The sequence below is a fragment of the Odocoileus virginianus genome, chromosome 4, assembly GCF_023699985.2.
Source record: "Odocoileus virginianus isolate 20LAN1187 ecotype Illinois chromosome 4, Ovbor_1.2, whole genome shotgun sequence".
Lineage (NCBI taxonomy): Eukaryota > Metazoa > Chordata > Mammalia > Artiodactyla > Cervidae > Odocoileus > Odocoileus virginianus.
The window spans coordinates 81,660,261-81,679,569 of NC_069677.1; the positions used below are offsets into that span (position 1 = coordinate 81,660,261).

The 19,309-nt window shown below is 51.7% G+C and overlaps 1 long non-coding RNA gene across 1 annotated transcript; it reads left to right on the plus strand.

The window, feature by feature from the left end:
* Positions 1-5,090: 5,090 nt before the first annotated feature.
* On the plus strand, positions 5,091-8,187 carry LOC139034685 (uncharacterized). The gene is made up of 2 exons (XR_011487175.1): positions 5,091-5,418; positions 7,329-8,187. It is a non-coding gene; the product is annotated as an uncharacterized lncRNA (long non-coding RNA).
* The last annotated feature ends 11,122 nt before the right edge of the window (positions 8,188-19,309 follow it).

The following is a 19,309-nucleotide window of genomic DNA, read 5'->3' on the forward strand; positions in this document are numbered from 1 at the left end:
ACAGGAGGAGATGGGGATGACAGAGGATTAGATGGTTGGGTGGCATCACTGACTCAATGGACATGAGTTTGAAAACAAACTCCAGGAAACAGTGAAGGACAGGGAAGCCTGGCATGCTGCAGTCCATGGGGTCACAGGGAGTTGGGCACAACTGAGTGACTGAATAACAACGACATAAGCAAGTATGTTTACAAATTTTGGCCTTCTTTTATCATTTGAGATTTTATGGTAAGCACATCAATATTAATAATTCTAATAACTATATATTTTATTAAATTGATGAAACTATTCCTTTTTGATGTGTTCTGTTTACAATTTAAATTCTCTGACAAACATCTTTGTGTGTAAATTTTTTTTGGAGATGCTGATAATTGCCTCCAGGTAGAATCGCAGATGGATTTGCTCAGATGGGCCAGTTTTGGCTGCCTGGCCTGCTCCTGACGTCTCCTCCAGGAGCCTGTCTGCCAACCCTGGGCCCTGGGCCTGATGCTAGAGCTCCATGGTCTGCTGCTGCCAGCCTGCCTGTGGCATTCCAGCTGTTTGACCTGAGTCCCCTTGCTACTGTGGTACCTGAACGATGACCTCCCTCCTGGGAGTATCTTCTGCCTCTCTGTCCCTCATGCCCATTTGGTCACAGCTGTGGGTGGCCTGAGGCTCAGGACTTCCCCATTGGTGCCAGCCTTGCCCCCAGACTCCAGCATCTACTGGGATTGTCTTGTTCATCCCTGGCCCCTGAACTCGTCCGTGGTGAGAACAAAGCTTGCTCAGCAAATCTGCAGAGTGAATAAATGTCTCAGACAGTGAGAGTGGGGTTCGTGATTTAGAGAGAGAGAGGGCATGTCAGAGTGATGTCCAGGAGCTACACGAGCTCCTTGAGGACCAGGGGCCAGAGAGATGGTGGAGGCCCAGGGACTGATCTACTCACTGCACCACCGAAACAAACCTAGTCCCAAAGCCCCTCACACTGTGGGGTATTTGACCTCCTGTCTAATTGTGAGAGTCCGGAAGATGTGGGAAGAGAACAAAAGATCTGAGCTGAGAGGAGCTGAAACTGTCTCCCCAAAGGGAAGAGTCCAGAGCTGGCCGTGGTGCTGAAGTCAGGGCTCCAGGCCACCAAAGGGGAGCGTAGCGTGGAGTCTGCAGTAGGACTGCCCTAGGGTCGGGCCTGGACAGGGCAAACAGAAGCCACATCTGATATTCTGGCCCCAAGAAAGGATAATTGGAGTCTTCTGCCTTCCCCTGACATCCTGGTGGGCTTACCCATTTACTTACATCCCAGGCACCAGCACCAAACCTCACTACAGGAAAACTCACAAGCTAAGAGACAATTAAATTTAATGGCAGCTTGCAGGAGCAGGTACTGTTCACAGCTGCTTTTTCAGATAAGGATAAAAATTAAAGCTTGGATTTAAATAGCACCTTCCAAGCTTCACTTGATGGAGCATCACATGGAATTAACAAACTAGTTAAACTTCTCTGAGCTGCATAGGAATTTGGGGGAATAGCTTAGAAGCACCCCCGTGTTTCTGACATCTGATCTTCCAAATAGGTGCCCTATTATGGGAGATGAATAAAAATGGAAGATCGGGGTTAAAGAATCCACCAAATCTCTTCTATCCACCAGGATCATCCCAATGTCACTTGAACCTCAGGAGAGACTACAGACCCCCAGCCACTCTAGGAGTGAAGTTCCCCTGTGGGATCTCCCAGAACAGAGAGCAGTGCCCAGGGCCTTATGGTTTGTCCTGAGCCAGGCGCCTTGGGAAGGGCCTGGCCTGGATTCTGGCCCTCAGTCAGGACTGCAGTTGAGGGAGAGACAGAATGTCACAGTGCATCTGAGGAGCTTGTTATCTGCCCCTGGAGGGGTCTCGGTAGACCTCCAGCTGACCTCCATCTGCTGCTGCCAAGGGCTGGCAGCTACCATGGGCTCAGGGCTGGGGTGGGGATATAGGTGCTGGCCTGATCTGTCCCCCTCCTTGTCACTTCTTATGAGCTGGAGTTAGGACACATGATGCGGGAAGCTACCTTGGGTGTAAAAGAAGCAAGTGGAGGATTCGAGGCCTATGGCTCAGACCACCCTGCATGGCTCTGCACAGCCCAGTCTCGTAGCATCCTGTGGACACTAGGAGACCCAGGTGCTCCAGCACCAAGGCCCCAGCTGGAGGGGCCCAGCAGGCCTGCTGCAAAAGCGCTGAGCAGTCATCCCCAGAGACTGGATGGACCCTCACCCCAAATTCAGTTCTGAGGCAGAGACTAAAGATGCCACAGCTGCATCTGAGTTGGGGGAATTTTCGTTCCCCACATGCCCGGGTTTCATTCCTCGCAGGACCAGGTTTTCCGAGCAGAACAGAGCAGGCTCCTTAGCTGGTAGGAACACAGCTCAGAGCCAGGAAAGCGCTGACTGGGGTTTATTGCAGGTGAGGGTGGGGTTGGGGGAGGTCCTGCTTGTGTGTGGACAGAGGCTTGCATGATTTCCACCTCCTGCGTGCAGGGAGAGAGCCCCTGCTTGCCCAGACGTGGGGCCTCCAGGGCAGAGTAGGTGTGGACACCAGCCGCAACCAGAGCCCAGGGATTGCGGCTTGGCCCTGTAGGATCTGAAGAACTGATTTCCCTTATGTGTTTCAGGCCAAACAATTCACTTCCTGCTGTCTCACTTCCTTTTTAAAGATCTTTTGAAACATGTTAGCAGAAATGAATCACAGTTCCTGTGGGAAACAGTATGGCAGTTCCTCAAAAAATTAAACATAGAAATACCATATGATCAGCAATTCTACTTCTGGGCAGAACCCAGGAGAAGTGAGAGTAGAGCCTCAAACAGATATTTGTACACCCGTGTTCATAGCAGCCCTACTCTCAACAGCCAAGGAGGGGACACAGCCGAGCGTCCATCAAGAGACAGATGGACAGAGAGATGCGGTCAAACTTCACAAGGGAATAGTCTCCATTGTAAAAAGGAAGGAGGTTCTGACATCTGCTATGACAAGGCTGAACCTTGAGGACACAATGCTCAGTGACATAGGCCAGACACAAAAGGACAAATACTGTGTGATCCACTTACCTGAGATCCCTGGGGGAGTCAGATTCATAGAGACTGGATGCAGGACGGTGGGTGCCAGGGGCTGGGGGTGGGATGGGGAGTCATTGTTTCATGGGGGCAGAGTGTCTGCTGAGGAAGAGGTGGACAGTGGTGATGGTCTCACGGCAATGGACTTAATGCCGCTGGCCTGGACACACACCTCTGAGCAGATAGATTGGTAAAAGTCGTTAGGTTGTTTTACCACAATAATAAAGGAGAAAGAAACCCAAACAGCAGGTGTGGGGAAGGGTTTCAGACTTTCAGGGCTGTAGGGTTTATTACCGTCCCCACCGCACACATGGGGGAGGCCTGGGAGCCCTGATTCCTGCCCTCAGTCACACTAGCCAAGGAGATGACGCCAGGCTTCAGATGCAGGCTGTCTGAGGAAGAAGAGGTCAAAGTGTGGACTTGTACCCCGGCCCTGCCAGCAGGATCGTGGTATCCTTTGGATGGAATTGACTCTGGGACCCCCTGGAACTGGCTTCCTGGGGTGGAACCAATCTGAGTCCCATTTGGATTACAACCGAGGTACAAGGACTGACTCTTGCCTAAACAGTGGCAGAGAAAATAGAACTCCTTTTTAAAAAATATCATTTTATTCCTGTTGTCTTGCCATAATTTTGGAGGGGAGGGAGCTACACCTCGACTCACGTGGGATCTTAGGTCCCAGACCAGGGATCGAACCTGCATCCCTTGCAGTGCAAGCGCATAGTCTTAACTGGACCACCAGGAAAGTCCTGAAAGTAGAACTTATGATTTCTCACAGCCGTGCCTCCACTCCATCGTCTAATTTAAGGTTCAGAAGGTGCTTTCCTGCCCGGCACCAGCCCTTCTTCCCTGTTCTCAGGCCCTGAGGACACAGCCCCCTGTGCCCTCACCTTCCTGGGCATGAGTAACACGCAGCCCCTGAAGTTTTGGGCAGGAGGAAGGGGGGCCACTGGCTGCCTTGTCACCCAGAGCCTGGCCTTCTTCCCAGCTCACACGGCTGATGAGGAAGTCAGCTCCTCTCTGGCTGTCCATCGAGTTCTCTGCTGAGTGGTCCTCTATCTTCAAAGACAGACACAGAACATCTGGCCCTCCTCAAACCCCTCTCACCTGTCCACCTCTACCCCTCTGCTCTGGCCTCTGCATCCAGATTCAAAGGTCCTCAAGATCAGGTCAGGCCCACTGGGTGGATAAGCCGTCTCCCACCTTACATCCCAGGATGTCAGGTGGGCAGAGCTGGGGTCCCTGGATGTGAGATGGCCGAGGCCCCAGGCTGGGGCTTCTTGGCTCCTGGTACCAAAAGTCCCGGTGCATTCAGATGCAGCTGGTTTGAGGTAGGACCCAGGTATTGATACCTAGGAAATCTTCAGGGGCCCAGAGAGCCATGCTGGCATTGAGGACCGTGGGCATGAAACAGGCAGGTAAACACATCATCTGGCCCTGGCTGCTACAGCGGAGCACACAGCCAGGCAGCTCTAACAGTGGACGCTTATTTCTCAGTCCCAGAGGCCAAGATCAGGGCTCTGCCGGTGGGTGACCGACTTCTGTGTTCTCACGGGAGGAAGGGGCAGGGGCCTCTCGGGGTCTCTTTTATAAGGGCCCTGACCCTGTTTCTGAGAGCTCCACCCTCCTGACCTGGTTACCCCCAGAGGCCCCACTGTGACACCACCACCCTGGGCCTTGGGGTTAGCCCGTGAATCTGTGGGAGCACAGACCTCCAGCCTGCAGCTCTGCCCAGGAGAGGAGAGCCGGGGGAGAGGTGGCTGGTCTCAGTGCTCTGGCCCATTGGGGGCTTTTCATGAGGACTGGGTCTGTGAGACGCTGCCTCCCCAGCTTAGACAGGGGTCTGAGATGTGCAGCTCCTAGGCCGGGGGCTCCTGAAAACGACTGGACTCAGGGCGGCAGTCACTGGGCCTCAATAATTCAGAGCGGGGGGAGGTTACCGTGGGGCTTCTGTGGGGCTGTGGGATCAGGTTTAGTTTTGTTTATTTATTTTTTAAATATTTATTTATTTGTTGTGCCAGGTCTTAGTTGTGCCATGCGGGATCTTCAGTTTCTGCATGTGGGATCTTAGTTCCTAGATCAGGGATTTAACCCATGTCCCCTGCACTGAGAGCATGAAGTCTTAGCCGCTGGACTGCCAAGGAGGCACCAGAATCAAGCTTTAAATGCCCTTATCCTTTGACCTGAAAATTCTAGCAGCCTTGATGGTGTTGGGAGCCACAAAGCGAGTGTTGAGAGACACGGATGGGCGTGGCTGCTGGCTGTCCCCATCAGAAGGAAGGTGGACCTTCCACGCGTTGTCACCAACCCTCCACTGGACACGCCCAAGATGCCGGGGCTTCGTCAGCCCAGAGGTCAGTCCTGTCCCCAACCTCATCATGACACGTGGTCAGACAAGATCCCACATGGCCTCTGAGTGTCTGCCCCACAGCTGAGCCCCTCGGAGCTGGTGTCAGCACTGGCGTCTTGGGTGAGCTCTCTGCAGACACCTGGACCTCAGCCCAGGGGCCACGTACCACCACACAGGCATCAGATCAGCTTAGCAGCAGGGACCCCCGAGGGGAACCAAAGGGCACAGGGTTTGGCCCAGACTCTGCCCTGCCGCTGCCTCTGTGACCCGAGAGCGAGGAACCATCCGGCTCAGTCCCTGGATGGGCCCAGCTGTCCCTGAGCCCAGGCTCTCCTCTGTCCTCTTGCAGGCCGGGAAGGCCTTCTCCCCGAGAGGGGATGCCTGGCTCCACCTTCCAGAGAACGGCTGATTTTTCTCTGTAAAATGTTCAGCCACATGGACAGAACCACAGCAAACCAGCGAGTCTCCATTCCCAAGACTTGGTCCGTATCAGGGGTTATCCAGACAGGAATATTCCTTGCTGGCCACAGGCATCGCTATGGAAAATCCACAGGGTGTTGTCAAACCTACACACAAATCCTGGTGGTTCCAGGACACGATAGCACAGGCAAAACTTCACTTAAAAGGTCTGTGGGCTCAGTATCATGATTGTATTTTATATTGGTCATATTTAGGGGCTGATTTTGGGGTGACTCGTGTTATTTTACAAAATTCTACCTTCCTAGAGCTGAGAGTGGTAAGAACTCTTGGCAAGAGCCATCCACTTAAACCGGGTGTTAAGAGCCCTCGCCCCTGCTTACGGGCCGTGTCTGGACTGCTGCCCCGCCCCCCACAACCCCTGAGACAGCTTGGCTTTCATGAAAGCTTGTGGGATCCCTGCATTTCTTTCTCCCTAGGAAAAAGCCACCCCAGGGACCTCACCCAGCCTTTGCACCTGAAAGCCTTCCCCGTGGGTGTGGACTTGCTCCTGGAGGGCTCACTGCCTGCAACTGCCCCTGGGCTCTCCCTGGAGCACAGAAGTTCTTCTTCCTTCACCTGTGGGATGCTGGTCGCTGGTGGGGACCCCTCCCGTGAACTGGCCCTGGTCTAGACACAGCCGTGAAGACCCGCCTTCCGGCATCTCCAATCTGATGGAGGTGGGGTGGCCGTGGGGGGAGGTTGACCCCCAGGAGCTGTGTGTTTACAAGTGCCCCAAGAACACAGGAGAGAGGCGTGTAGGTGTGTGTACTTATGGAAAATGTACTCTGGGAAGAGCACAGAGCCCTGGCCTCAGAGGCCTGGGTTCAAAGGATCCCCATGTTGGCACTCACTAGCTTCAGGAGGTTAGGCAAGTTATGTCCGTGCTTTGGCCTCTGGTTCCTCAGCTGTCAGATGGGAGTAGGAGAGTAATAACTGAGTAATATCTACTCGCAGAGCTTCTGTGATGGGAACGTGCTCACGTCCACCCTGCTTGGTATGTCTGGATCTACGGTCCTGTCCTCACATGTCGCAGGCCCTGAGCTGTGGAAGGGACCCCAGTACCCCCTCCCCAGCCTCCTGCTGTCACAGGTTAGAGCACGTGGGGCCCAGGGAGCAGGTTGTTACAGGTGGAGGGGGCTCCTCGGCGTGTAGTACAGGCGGGACTGAGGTCCCCCGGCGTCACGTCCATCTTTCCTCCAAGGACCCTCAAGATAAATTCCTCCTGATTCAATTCCAGGAGAGATTTTTTTCTCATTAGATGTACATGTTTCCCTTATGAAATTAGGAAGCAGAATCCATGCAGCTGTTGCTGTTTCTCTTTCTGTCTTAGCTGCCAGGAAAGGCCCAGCCAAGGAAAATGCCCAATTACTTCAGCTCAGGTCTCCTAGGCTGTCTTTACTAGAAACACTTCCTTTACATGCTTTTTTCTAGCACTTTTTGTTTTTGTTTTTACAGTTGTTGGAGTGTTTTCACTGTTGGAAATGATCTGACTTTTTCAAAAGAAAGTAATTTTTTTATTACCCAAGTGGTATAGAAATTTGTTCTCCTTGTAAAAGTTTACAAGTGAACAATGGCAGATCAGGGAGAGACTGGTTGTCTCCTTGGGCACAGAACTCCATGCTCAGGGTGCTCAGACCTCATCCTGCGCACCTTTTCATCTGGCTGTTCCCTTGTGCCCTTTGTAGTAAGGTTACAATGAAGGCTGAGCACCAAAGATTTGATGGTTTGAACTGTGGTGCTGGAGAAGACTCTTGAGAGTCCCTTGGACTGCAAGGAGATCCAACCAGTCCATCCTAAAGGAGATCAGCCCTGAATATTCATTGCAAGGACTGATGCTGAAGCTGAAGGCTTGAATATTTTGGCCACCTGATGCGAAGAGCCAACTCATTGGACAAGACTCTGATGCTGGGAAAGATTGAGGGCAGGAGGAGAAGGGGGCAGCAGAGGATGAGATGGTTGGATGGTATCACCGACTCAATGGACATGAGTTTGAGCAAACTCCAGGAGATGGTGAAGGACAGGGGAGACTCGCAAGCTGCAGTCTATGGGCTCACAAAGAGTCAGACACAACTTAGCAACTGAACAGCAACTACAATAAAGTGACAAAGATGGAAAAACCCCAACAGTTATAAAGCAGAGTTCTAGTTCTTCTATTGCCCCCAAGTCCTGGTCTCTCCACTCCATTATTTGAGAGCTTGGGTGTATTTTTCCAGGTCTTTCTCTCAGAGTTGATATAAAAATGGATACATAGAGTACATATGTATGTACTGCAGGCTGATTTTTTTCACCCATAAATGGCTTTGTATAACACCTATCATTTGCATATTTGTGTTTTTTTTTTCTATTTAACTCCGTGCTTAGAGATCTCTTGAATTGTCAAATACCAAATGATATCTGAAGTGACGCTGACAGATTCAGCCCAGAGTTGAGCTCCCTTCTGACTTCCTGCCGCTCCGTGCCTGCGCACATGCACGGATGCGTCTCTAGGGTGATGTCACCCACCCAGGGTTTCTATTTTGTCTGTTGCCTTGTGTGCATTCCTGTGGGATCGTACTCTGACGGCCAGCACTGTCCCTAAATGCAACAACTTTCCTTGAACCTAAAAGAGACGTTCGAGGGAAACAGGCATTGGGAGGAGGGCGATGTGCTCGGTGAACTTTAAGCTGAACTTGGGGGTCTCTGTTGTTCCTGAGGAGTGAACACGTGTCCCCATCCAGCTGCAGGGATCACTCCTAGGGCCCCGAGTCAGGTGCTGCTGGGCGAGCACCTGCTGGCCGGCTCTGCACACCTCACCCGTGTCTCAGGGTGACCCAGGAGGCCCTGACTCCGGGGACTGTGAGCAGACAGGCGGTGCCCAGGGATTGCCACTCACCCTGGAGGGAACCTAGGGGCTGGAGTCAGAGACCTGACGGCTGAGGAGCCCTCTGAAAGTGTAGGATGCAGATGAGGGGGCTGGACCAGGAGAGGGCAGGGGGGAGCCTCTCACCCCAGGGGATCAGTGCTGGAGGAGGTCAGCAGGGTAAGAGGAAGAGACGGGGACTGGATGTGAGAACCACTCTCTCCAGGGACGCTCAGCACACCCTGTCCTGGGAGCTGGCGGCCTGTGTGTCTTTACTCTGCATCCCCGTGCTGGGACACGTGGAGAAGGGACCGAATCGCTGGGTCACAGTCAGCCCTGCCTCCGGCCGAGGATTGCTTCAGGTACCTGGCCAGACATCTGGGCCAGAGGTACTGCTGACTGATGACCTCGCAGGCTGTCACCCTGAGGCTCTGGGTCCCATGTGTGCTTGTTGTCACCTATGAGCACAGATGTGGCCTGGAGGCCCTGGAAGCCTAGGCCTGGGGTGAGGCTTACGTGGTGAGGCATCTATCACTTGCCAGGTGCTAAAGGTTGAACTGTGTGCCTGAGAAGGTGGGTTCTGACCCTTGTCCCCGTGCCTGTGGCCTTATTTGGAAACTGGGTCATTGCAGGCATGTTAGCTAAGATGGGGGGGGGGGACAGTCTGGGCCCTGATCCAAGATGGACCTCCTTGAAGGGTCGTGAGAAGACATGGACCCAGGAGGAGGTCATATGACGAGCCTGGGGCCATGCAGCCATGAGCCACGGGATGCCCGGAGCCCCCGCACTTGGAGGGCTGCTGGTGAATTTCAGCCCTGTGACATGGTGACTCCAGACTTTGGTCCCGGGACTGGGCAGAATGACCCTAAGCCCCGGCTACTGGTGTTTGCTGCAGCCACCCCAGGGGATTCAGACCTCAGGTGATCAGCCTCATGGGAAAGGCTTTTCTGGCATTTCCTGAGCCGTCCCTGGGCCCTGAACATTCCTGGGAATGTTGAAGCACCTGATGGGCTTATCCTGCAAGCCTATCCTGTTACCTCAAGGACACCAGAGTGGGAAGAGGCTGAACTGGAGCCAGCCAAGGAAACAGGCAGCTGGCGATGTAGACTTGGACTCATGTGCAAAAGAACCCGCCCGCAGAGGCCTCCTTTCTGCCTTGCCAGCTAGGCTCCACTGGGCCCCTGGTTGGCGAACTTCTCCATCCTCAGCTGGCCTGGGCCCTGCAGACTCAGGTCCCCTACTTCCATTGCCTTGTAGGCTGGTGCTGTATGGCTGAGTCTAGTGGAGGTGACAAGCCCTTTGTCTACATGGGGTGGGTGGGTCCTGACCCCCAGCACTAAGCTGGGTCACAGGTGTTTTGTCAGGAAACTCTCCTCGGCCTTGAGGGGAGCGGGCTTTGGGCCCATGTCACCCCAAGTTGGCTGGGGACTGCAGAGATGGGGGGTCTGAGGGCACAAGTGGACTGCCAGTAGGGGAGGGGAGGCAGCATCCACTTGGAGCTGAGACAAGGGGGCCTCTGCCAGGAGCTGCATCCTAGTTGAGGGGGCACCCTGGCCCTGGACAGGGGAAGGGGTTTACTTGCTGTCTCCCACTGTGAGCCTGAAACCCTGGCCTATTCCTTCCTGACACAGACCACATGGGCAACACACAACTCCCCTCGGGGCTTAGGTTGGACCAGAGGACCATGACCCCAACATGGTCCCGGGATATCTAAGCCGCTCTGACCTTGAAGGGGCATCAGGCCAGTCACCCTAGGACATGAGCCCTTATCCCTCCAGCCACCATCCTTCCAGGAGCTCATGTCCAGAGTTGGCCTGGTGCACACATGCACACATATGCATGCACACACACAGACATACACACATGCATGCTACCCCACATGCATATACACAGACACACACACACACACACACAGAGCTGAGAGCCTGGCCTCTTCTCTTCATCCAGCCTGAATGGGGTGCAGCTGTAGAGAAAGTTTGCACCACAACCTCTCTGTATCGAGTCTTTCTCTGGTTTCACAAGCGGCATTACTTACTTTAAACACAAGGCTGTTTGTGGGAGCAGGTATCTAGCAGAGACCTGTCATTTTATTTAGCTAAAAGCCATTTGTAAGTCGTTTGTGTTGTAAGTTCTGTGAAACAAACACCATCTCCACGTTGGATTCTGTAATAAAACGAGACAAACACCTCCACAGGCGACACCCACGTGAAGCTTTGGGGCAAGAAGCCGGGGCAGATCAGCGCTGACTTGGGGAACAGCCCGCAGTGCAAGTGGGCGGGTGAGCTGTTCTCTGCTCACAGGAGAACCAGGTGCGCACGGAGCTCAGGTCGCTCTCAGATGGTGTACCTGCGCAGGGCTGAGGGGGTGTCAAGCCCAGCTCGGGCCCCCCAGGCCCAGGAGCGAAGCCCTTTCTCAGCAGGCAGTTCCTCATGCTAAGCTCCAGGGGCGGAAAGTCTAAACGATCAGCCTCTGATCCCTCCTGCAAATCAGAATCCTGGAAACTCGCTTGTAAAATAATAGACACCTGTGCGTGGCCTTCATCTCAACACCAGTCTGAAGGGTGGGTTCTACTGGGAGTTTTTGGCTGAACTGTGTCCTCCAACAACTCACATGCTAAAGTTCTGACTCTCAGAACTTTGGAAATAGGGTCACTGCAGACGTAAGGAGTTAATGTGAGGTCAGGCCGGGGTAGGTGACTCTGATCCAACATGATTGGCATCTTCATAAAAGAGGGGAATTTGGACAGAGATAGGAATGTAAACACAGACAAGCCAAGGAACCCCAAGCATTGCCAGCAACCTGCAGAAGCTAAGAGAGCCTGGGACAGGTCCTTCCCCAGAAACTCCAGAGGGAGCCAACCCTGCTGACAGCTTGACCTGGGACTCCAGCGTGCAGACTGTGAGAGTAACCTTCTGCTGTCTCTGGGCCCTGTCTAGGGAACTCAGACAGGGCCACCACAGGACATGTACCCTGGGCTGGGGGCTTGGGCTCAGAGTGAGGCTGAGTGTGGGTGCCTGTGATAATATAGAAATCATCATGTTTAGTGTAGGAAGAGAAAGGACAGACATTTCTGTTTTCTTGTGTGACCTAGGTTACTGAATTCATTTCTATTTACTTTTGAATATAGACTTAATAACAGCAGCTCTCAGAACTTAGGCTTGCACCGGATTCCTTGGAAGACTTGTTGGAACACAGATGGTGAGGCCCCACCCCAGAGTCTCTGCTTCAGTGGGGCTGGGACAACATCAGAGACTTGCTTAGTGCCCCGGTCTAGCTGTCGGGGCTGGGGCCCGGGGTCCACCTTTTCAGAATGATCAATGCACAAATTATTCAAATCATAAAAATAATCTCTGAGACTTCCCTGGTGGCTCAGGGGTTAAGAATCTGCCAATGCAGGGGACATGGGTTTGATCCCTGTTCTGGGCCAGTCACACATGCTACAGAGCAGCCAAGCCCGTGCACCACAACTTCTGAATGCATGCTCTAGAGCCTGCAAGCCTCAACTACTGAGCCTATGTGCTGAAACTACTGAAGCCCATGTACCTAGAGTCTGTGCTCCACAACAAGAGAAGCCACTGCAATGAGAAGCCCAAGCACCGCAACCAAAGGGTCGCCCCTCGCTTGTCACACAGCAACAAAGACCCAGTGCGGCCAAAAATAAGTAAATATTTAAAAAATGACCCATGACTTTCCATAATGAACGGAGGTGGGAAGGGCAGATACCGTCACCAGCCCCACCCAGAGCCTGGTCCACACAGCTAATTTTATTACCCCATGTCAGGCCCTGTGCAAGGCCCTTTCGCCTGATGTCTTCCAATCTTCACAACATTCCTACAAGGCTGGTACTTTCATTATCCCCTTCTGAAATGAGGACACTAAGGCACAGAGAATTTAAGAAACCCGCCTAAGGTCACACAGCTGTAAGTTACCAAGTCAGGACGCAAACCCAAGAAACTGGTCCAGATAGGGCAGAAGCAGGTTGCTCAAGCTCTTGGGAGCACATTTCAGAGATGGTGCAAGTTAATCCTCCCTGGAGCCAGGAGGGAGGAGAGGACAGAGGGCAGAGGTAGCTGGGAGGGGCGGGAAGACGCCTGTCTGAGTTTGAGGCAGGCCCACCCCTTGGCCGGGTGGCTGGAGAGTGAGTGCCATGTTCTTTTTCCAGATGCCAAGAGAAGCTCAGACCAGTATAATAGTGTTGATTATTTTAGTAAATAGATCATAATTATTTATAACTAGCATTTAAATTTCTGTGAGAAGTGAGTGAGGTCGCTCAGTTGTGTCTGACTCTTTGCTACCCTGTGGAGTATAGCCCACCAGGCTCCTCTGTCCATGGGATTTTCCAGGCAAGAATACTGGAGTGGGTTGCCATTTCCTTCTCCAGGGGATCTTCCCAACCCAGGGATCGAACCCAGGTCTCCCTCATGGCAGGGAGATGCCTTAACCTCTGAGCCACCAGGCTTCTAAATTGCTTGAAAATAGTCCTTGAATATTTTAAACATTCCCTCAGCAGTTTTATTTACTCTATTAATCTATTAACTTGCAGTACTCTGGAACAAGTACATAAAAGTGTGTATAAAGTAGAAGTAATCAGCCCTGTACCCCAGCGAATGATGACAAGACCCCCAGTCTTCAGCCTGGACCACTGGCACTGGGCTGTAACATGAACAGGAAAGGACTGAGGTCAGCTGCTGGGGGCATTTGGGGTTGACCCATGGGTCAATGGGTAAGCAGTGCGCCTGCGATGCAGGAGACACAGGAGACTCTGGTTTAATACCTGGGTCAGGAAGATCCCTGGAGAAGGAAATGGGAACCCACTCCAGTGTTCTTGCCTGGGAAATCCCATGGACAGAGGAGCCTGGTGGACTACAGTCCAAAGCATCGCAGTCAGACACAAACGAGCAGCTAAGCATTTAGGTCACAGAACGAGGATCAGGGAGGGCAGGCCTGGGCCTGTCCCTCTGCCTACCCTGTACTGGGGTTCTGGCCTTACCTGCTCAGACCCTGCACAGGATTCAGCCCACTATGGGTGCTCAGCAGAGAAATGAGGGGGCAGGCCGAGGGCATTGCCCCCTGACCACAGTGAGGGGCAGCGGGCTGCCTGCCAGGCTGGGGGCAGGGAGAGTGGGGAGGGGGGCTGCCTGGCCAAGGGCCACAGGCTGGGGTCTGAGACAGTTAACACTTATTCTGTCATAGTCTGGAGGCTGGAAGTGTGAGATCCAGGGGTTGCAGGGTTGGTCCCCTTGAAGCCTCTCTCCTGGCTGCTCTGTGTCCTGGAACGGTCATCCCTCTGTATGCCTGTGTCCCCATTTCCTCTTGTGCCCAACCTGGGCCAGGCTGGCCATGCTCACTCCTAATCCCATAGGCCAGGAGCCACTGAGGGCTTTTGTGCATGGAGAGAACCAGCCTTTACCTTGTGAAGATGATGGGTTAGTGTCCAGCAGCAGTGGACACTAACTTGCTGAAATGGAAGCTACAGGAGGCCCCATGACCAATACAGGACCAGGCAGGAGTGACAGCAGCAAGAGGGGACAGGGGGAACGGGGGGATGACACTCTGGAGAGAAGTGTCCTGTGATGGATCTGAAGCAGACCCAAGGGGTGCATTTAACTCAGACTCACTTCCTGCTGGGCTGCCCGGCCATCCGTGTGGGTCATGCCTTATCTGCCCATGTCCTCTGTGGCAGAAAACACATTTGCTGCGTCTTGGGGAGAAGTGATTAGCCCAGTGAAAGCTTATCTGTGGATAAAGTTCAAGCAGATCAAAGTGCTCACGACGCCCCTCCTTGTCAGCAGCAGCTTTACGTTTGAACATGGCTTTGACTGAAGTGCCCACGTGGTGGGAGACGTAGGGCGGCCCTGGGGTCTGTGGGTGGTTCCTGGAGCCATGCTCCATCGTGGGTCCTTCTCAGGGGAGGCACCTGGCCTCCTCCATCCCAGGATCCAGGGGTCGAGTGCTGTGTGGTCCAGGCATGGAGCCCTGCCTGTCAGGGGAGGCTGGTTCAGGCCATGATGGCCGTGGGACTCAGGCCGAGCTCCTGAAGCCTGAGAGGATCACGTGGGAAGCAGGTGGCAGTCCCGGCTCTCTTTCATTCCTATGGGGTTGGCCCAGCAGGTGGGGGCAAGTCCCCTCCTGCAGACATGCCCCTTTCCCAGGAATGAAGGGGACGCTCCTGGGGTGAGGGGAGCACACAGTTATACACCTTGCTTGTGAAGGTCGCCCATCTCGGGAGATTTATTAAAAAACCACTGAGTTGTGTATTTGAAATGGGGGAAATTGTATCATACATAACATATTCTAAATTTATAATTTTAATAAAATTATAAATAATTTTTAAAATGAGGCTCATCAGTGCCATCTTTGTAGATTCCATATATATGTTAATATACAATATTGTCTGCCTCTTTCTGACTTACTTCACTGTATAATCAGCTCTAGGTTCATTCACTTCATTAGGACTCACTCAAATGTGCTCTTTTTTATAGCTGAGTAATATTCCATTGTATGTATGTACCACGATTTCTGTATCTATTCATCTGTCAGGGGACATTTAGGTTGTTTCCATGTCCCAGCTGTTGTAAAAAGTGCTGCAATGAGCACTGGGGTACAGGTGTCTTTTTTAATTATGGCCCTGTGACAACCTAGAGGGGTAGGATGCAGGAAGATGGGAGGGGGTTCAGGATGTGGGGGACACATGTACACCTGTGGCTGATTCAGGTTGATGTATGGCAGAAACCATCACAATATTGTAAAACAATTATCCTCCAATATTAAAAAAATCAGAAAACAAAAATGAGGCTACAGGTTTCAGTTCCAAACTCCCAGTCAAAGGGGCTGGACTCAGGCGGACAGTGTTTCCTCTACTTCCTTCTTCTTCTGCGTGTTGACTCCACGTGACGCTTCACATCCGGTTCTTTAGCTGTGAGGACAGGAGCCTGCCTATCAGCCTCTGCTGGTCTTACTTTCCTCACCTGGGAAATGGGATTAGTGATACAGTCTTCATAGTCTCGTGAGGATGGACATGATGCAGGCAGGACAGGGCTGGCCTGGCTCCCAGGACCCAGCACATTCTCAGCAGCTCCGGGAACAGCAGCTGTTGCTGGTGGTGTGAGCATCAGTGTGGTGGGAGGATCCCACCTGGACGGGGTCTGGGGCTCTGGTTCCTTGGATGTCCCTGGTCCCCACTGCAAGAGTGGCGTGTGTGTGTGCATGGAGCGGGGGTGTACGCGGGTAAGGGAGGCCAGACACCTGGGGCTGGGGTGATGGAGAGGCCCTGAGTTGGCCACCCTTTGCTCCTGGTTTATTTCCAGCCATCCTTCGCGGCCCTCTTACAGGCCACCTTCCCAGCGAGACAAGACCATCTCTGCCCTGTGGACGGTGTCCACTCTCCCTGCCCTGCTCTGCCACTCCTCTGTGCCCACTTCTCCACACTTCCTGTATGGATGGAGGGTGCATGTGCCCTGGATGGGATGGCACTCTCCATGGGCAGAAACCACATTGAGTTTGCCTCCTACAATTCCTGGCTCAGTGCCGGGTAGCCAGCACACGACCACTGAGGAAGTGCTCCATCCATCTCACCGAGCGGGGGCTGTGCAGGCTGGATTTTGCCCCCCGCCTGTGGGGGCGGAGGCAGTGTGGCCTGGCAGGAAGTCTGGGGCCCAGCTAGTTTTATAGGAACTGGAAACCCCACCCTGATTCCCCATGTTGTTCTCACTGGTATACTGCTGTAAGGGAGTTATGGTCATTTCAGTCCATTAGTTCAGTCGCTCAGTCGTATCTGACTCTTCGCGACCCCATGAACTGCAGCACACAAGGCCTCCCTGTCCACCAACAACTCCCAAACTTTACCCAAACCCACGTCCATGGAGTCGGGATGCCATCCAACCATCTCATCCTCTATCATCCCCTTCTCCTCCTGCCCTCAATCTTTCCCAGCATCAGGGTCTTTTCGAATGAGTCAGCTCTCTGCATCAGGTGGCCAAAGGATTGGACTTTGAGCTTCAGCATCAGTCCTTCCAATGAATACCCAGGACTGATCTCCTTTAGGATGGACTGGTTGGATCTCCTTGCAGTCCAAGGGACTCTCAAGAGTCTTCAACACCACAGTTCAAAAGCATCAATTCTTCAGTGCTCAGCTTTCTTTATAGTCCAAATGTCACATCCATACATGACCACTGGAAGAACCATAGCCTTGACTAAATGGACCTCTGTTGACAAAGTAATGTCTCTGCTTTTTAATATGCTATCTAGGTTGGTCATAACTTTCCTTCCAAGGAGTAAACGTCCTCTAATTTCATGGCTGCAATCACCATCTGCAGTGATCTTGGAGCCCCCCAAAATAAAGTCAGCCACTGTTTCCACTGTTTCCCTATCTATTTGCCATGAAGTGATGGGACTGGATGCCATGATCTTAGTTTTCTGAATGTTGAGCTTTAAGCCAACTTTTTTACTCCCCTCTTTCACTTTCATCAAGAGGCTTTTTAGTTCCTCTTCACTTTCTGCCATAAGGGTGGTGTCATCTGCATATCTGAGGTTATTGTTATTTCTCCCAGCAATCTTGATTCCAGCTTGTGCTTCTTCCAGCCCAGCATTTCTCATGATGTACTCTGCATATAAGTTAAATAAGTAGGGTGACAATATACAGCCTTGACATACTCCTTTTCTTATTTGGAACCAGTCTGTTGTTCCATGTCCAGTTCTAACTGTTGCTTCCTGACCTGCATACAGGTTTCTCAAGAGGCAGGTCAGATGGTCTGGTATTCCCATGTCCTTCAGAATTTTCCACAGTTTATTGTGATCCACACAGTCAAAGACTTTGGCATAGTCAATAAAACAGAAATAGATGTTTTTCTGAACCTCTCTTGCTTTTTCAATGATCCAGTGGATGTTGGCAATTTGATCTCTGGTTCCTCTGCCTTTTCTAAAACCAACTTGAACATTTGGAAGTTCACGGTTCATGTATTGCTGAAGCCTGGCTTGGAGAATTTTGAGCATTACTTTGCTAGCGTGTGAGATGAGTGCAATTGTGCAATAGTTTGAACTTTCTTTGGTATTGCCTTACTTTAGGATTGAAATGAAAACTGACCTTTTCCAGTCCTGTGGCCACTGCTGCATTTTCCAAATTTGCTGACATATTGAGTGCAGCACTTTCACAGCATCATCTTTCAGGATTTTAAATAGATCAACTGGAATTCCATCACCTACACTAGCTTTGTTCGTAGTGATGCTTCCTAAGGCCCACTTGACTTTGCATTCCAGATGTCTGGTTCTAGGTGAGTGTGAGTGATCACACCATCGTGATTATCTGGGTCGTGAAGATCTTTTTTGTACAGTTCTTCTGTGTATTCTTGCCACTTCTTAATATCTTCTGCTTCTGTTAGGTGCATACCATTTCTGTCCTTTATTGGGCCCATCTTTGCATGAAATGTTCCCTTGGTATCTCTAATTTTCTTGAAGAGATCTCTAGTCTTTCCCATTCTATTGTTTTCCTCTATTTCTTTGCATTGATCTCTGAGGAATTCTTTCTTATCTCTCCTTGCTCTTCTTTGGAACTCTGCATTCAAATGAGTTTATCTTTCCTTTTCTCCTTTGCTTTTCACTTCTCTTATTTTCACAGCTATTTGTATGGTAATTTATTTCTGTGAGTTCTGAAAATCTAGCCCAGTTGGGTGTTTCTTACATTATATTCCGTAAAATTGCAATCCTCAAAGTGAGGATTCAGGCAGCCTCCTGGTGGAGTTAAGATAAATGAACACCACTGGTTTTCATGTCCTTTTAGATCAACATCATGGGAGCTCAGATGCTTAGAACACTTTGAAATACATCAGCTTATCACAGCTGTAAAGTAACAAGGAAACATAAACAGTAGTTATATCTTCTCCATTGATTTTGAAAGGAGAGTGTGCTGAGACCTCTCTGGTGTGACCTAGTAGAAACAGGGTAATAAGCTGGTTATCGATATGCTACAGCAATGTAACAAACCACCACAGAATTTTACCACTTAACTATTTATTGAGCCCATGATTCTGTGGGTTGGAAGTTAGTCTAGGCTCAGCTGGGCGGTTCTCCTGCTGCTTTTGGCTGAGTTTCACCAGTCAGCTGAAGTCAGCTGATGGTCAGTGGCCTTGTGACTGGTGGTTGGCTGGTGGTCACCTGGGAGGATGGGAGTGACTTCGTTGCATGCGTCTGAGCACCCACAGGTCAGCCGTTCATGGGATGAGACCACAGAGTTGCCAAGAGAAGCAAGATAGCCAGCCCCATGTCCTCTTAAAGCCACTTCTTTAAAAACTTTTATTCATTTTCAGTTGTGGTAAAACACACATAACATTAATTTTATTTTAGCCTCTTTAAGTTTTAGTTCAGTGGCATCGTTTAGAGACAGTTACCTTGCATGCCTTTGCTGTAGTCCTGCTGCCAAAGCAGATCTCAAGAGCAGCCCAGGTTTAAGGTCATGAGGTCGTGAGGAGGAGCTGAACCTTACAGGGGCTATTGGTGCCGAGGATCACAGCGGGGCCAGGGCAGTGCTAAGCGGGGCAGTGCAGCCGGTTCCCAAGAGGGTGGGTGGGCCAGGGAGCTGAGGGTCGCTTTTGAGGAAAGGTGG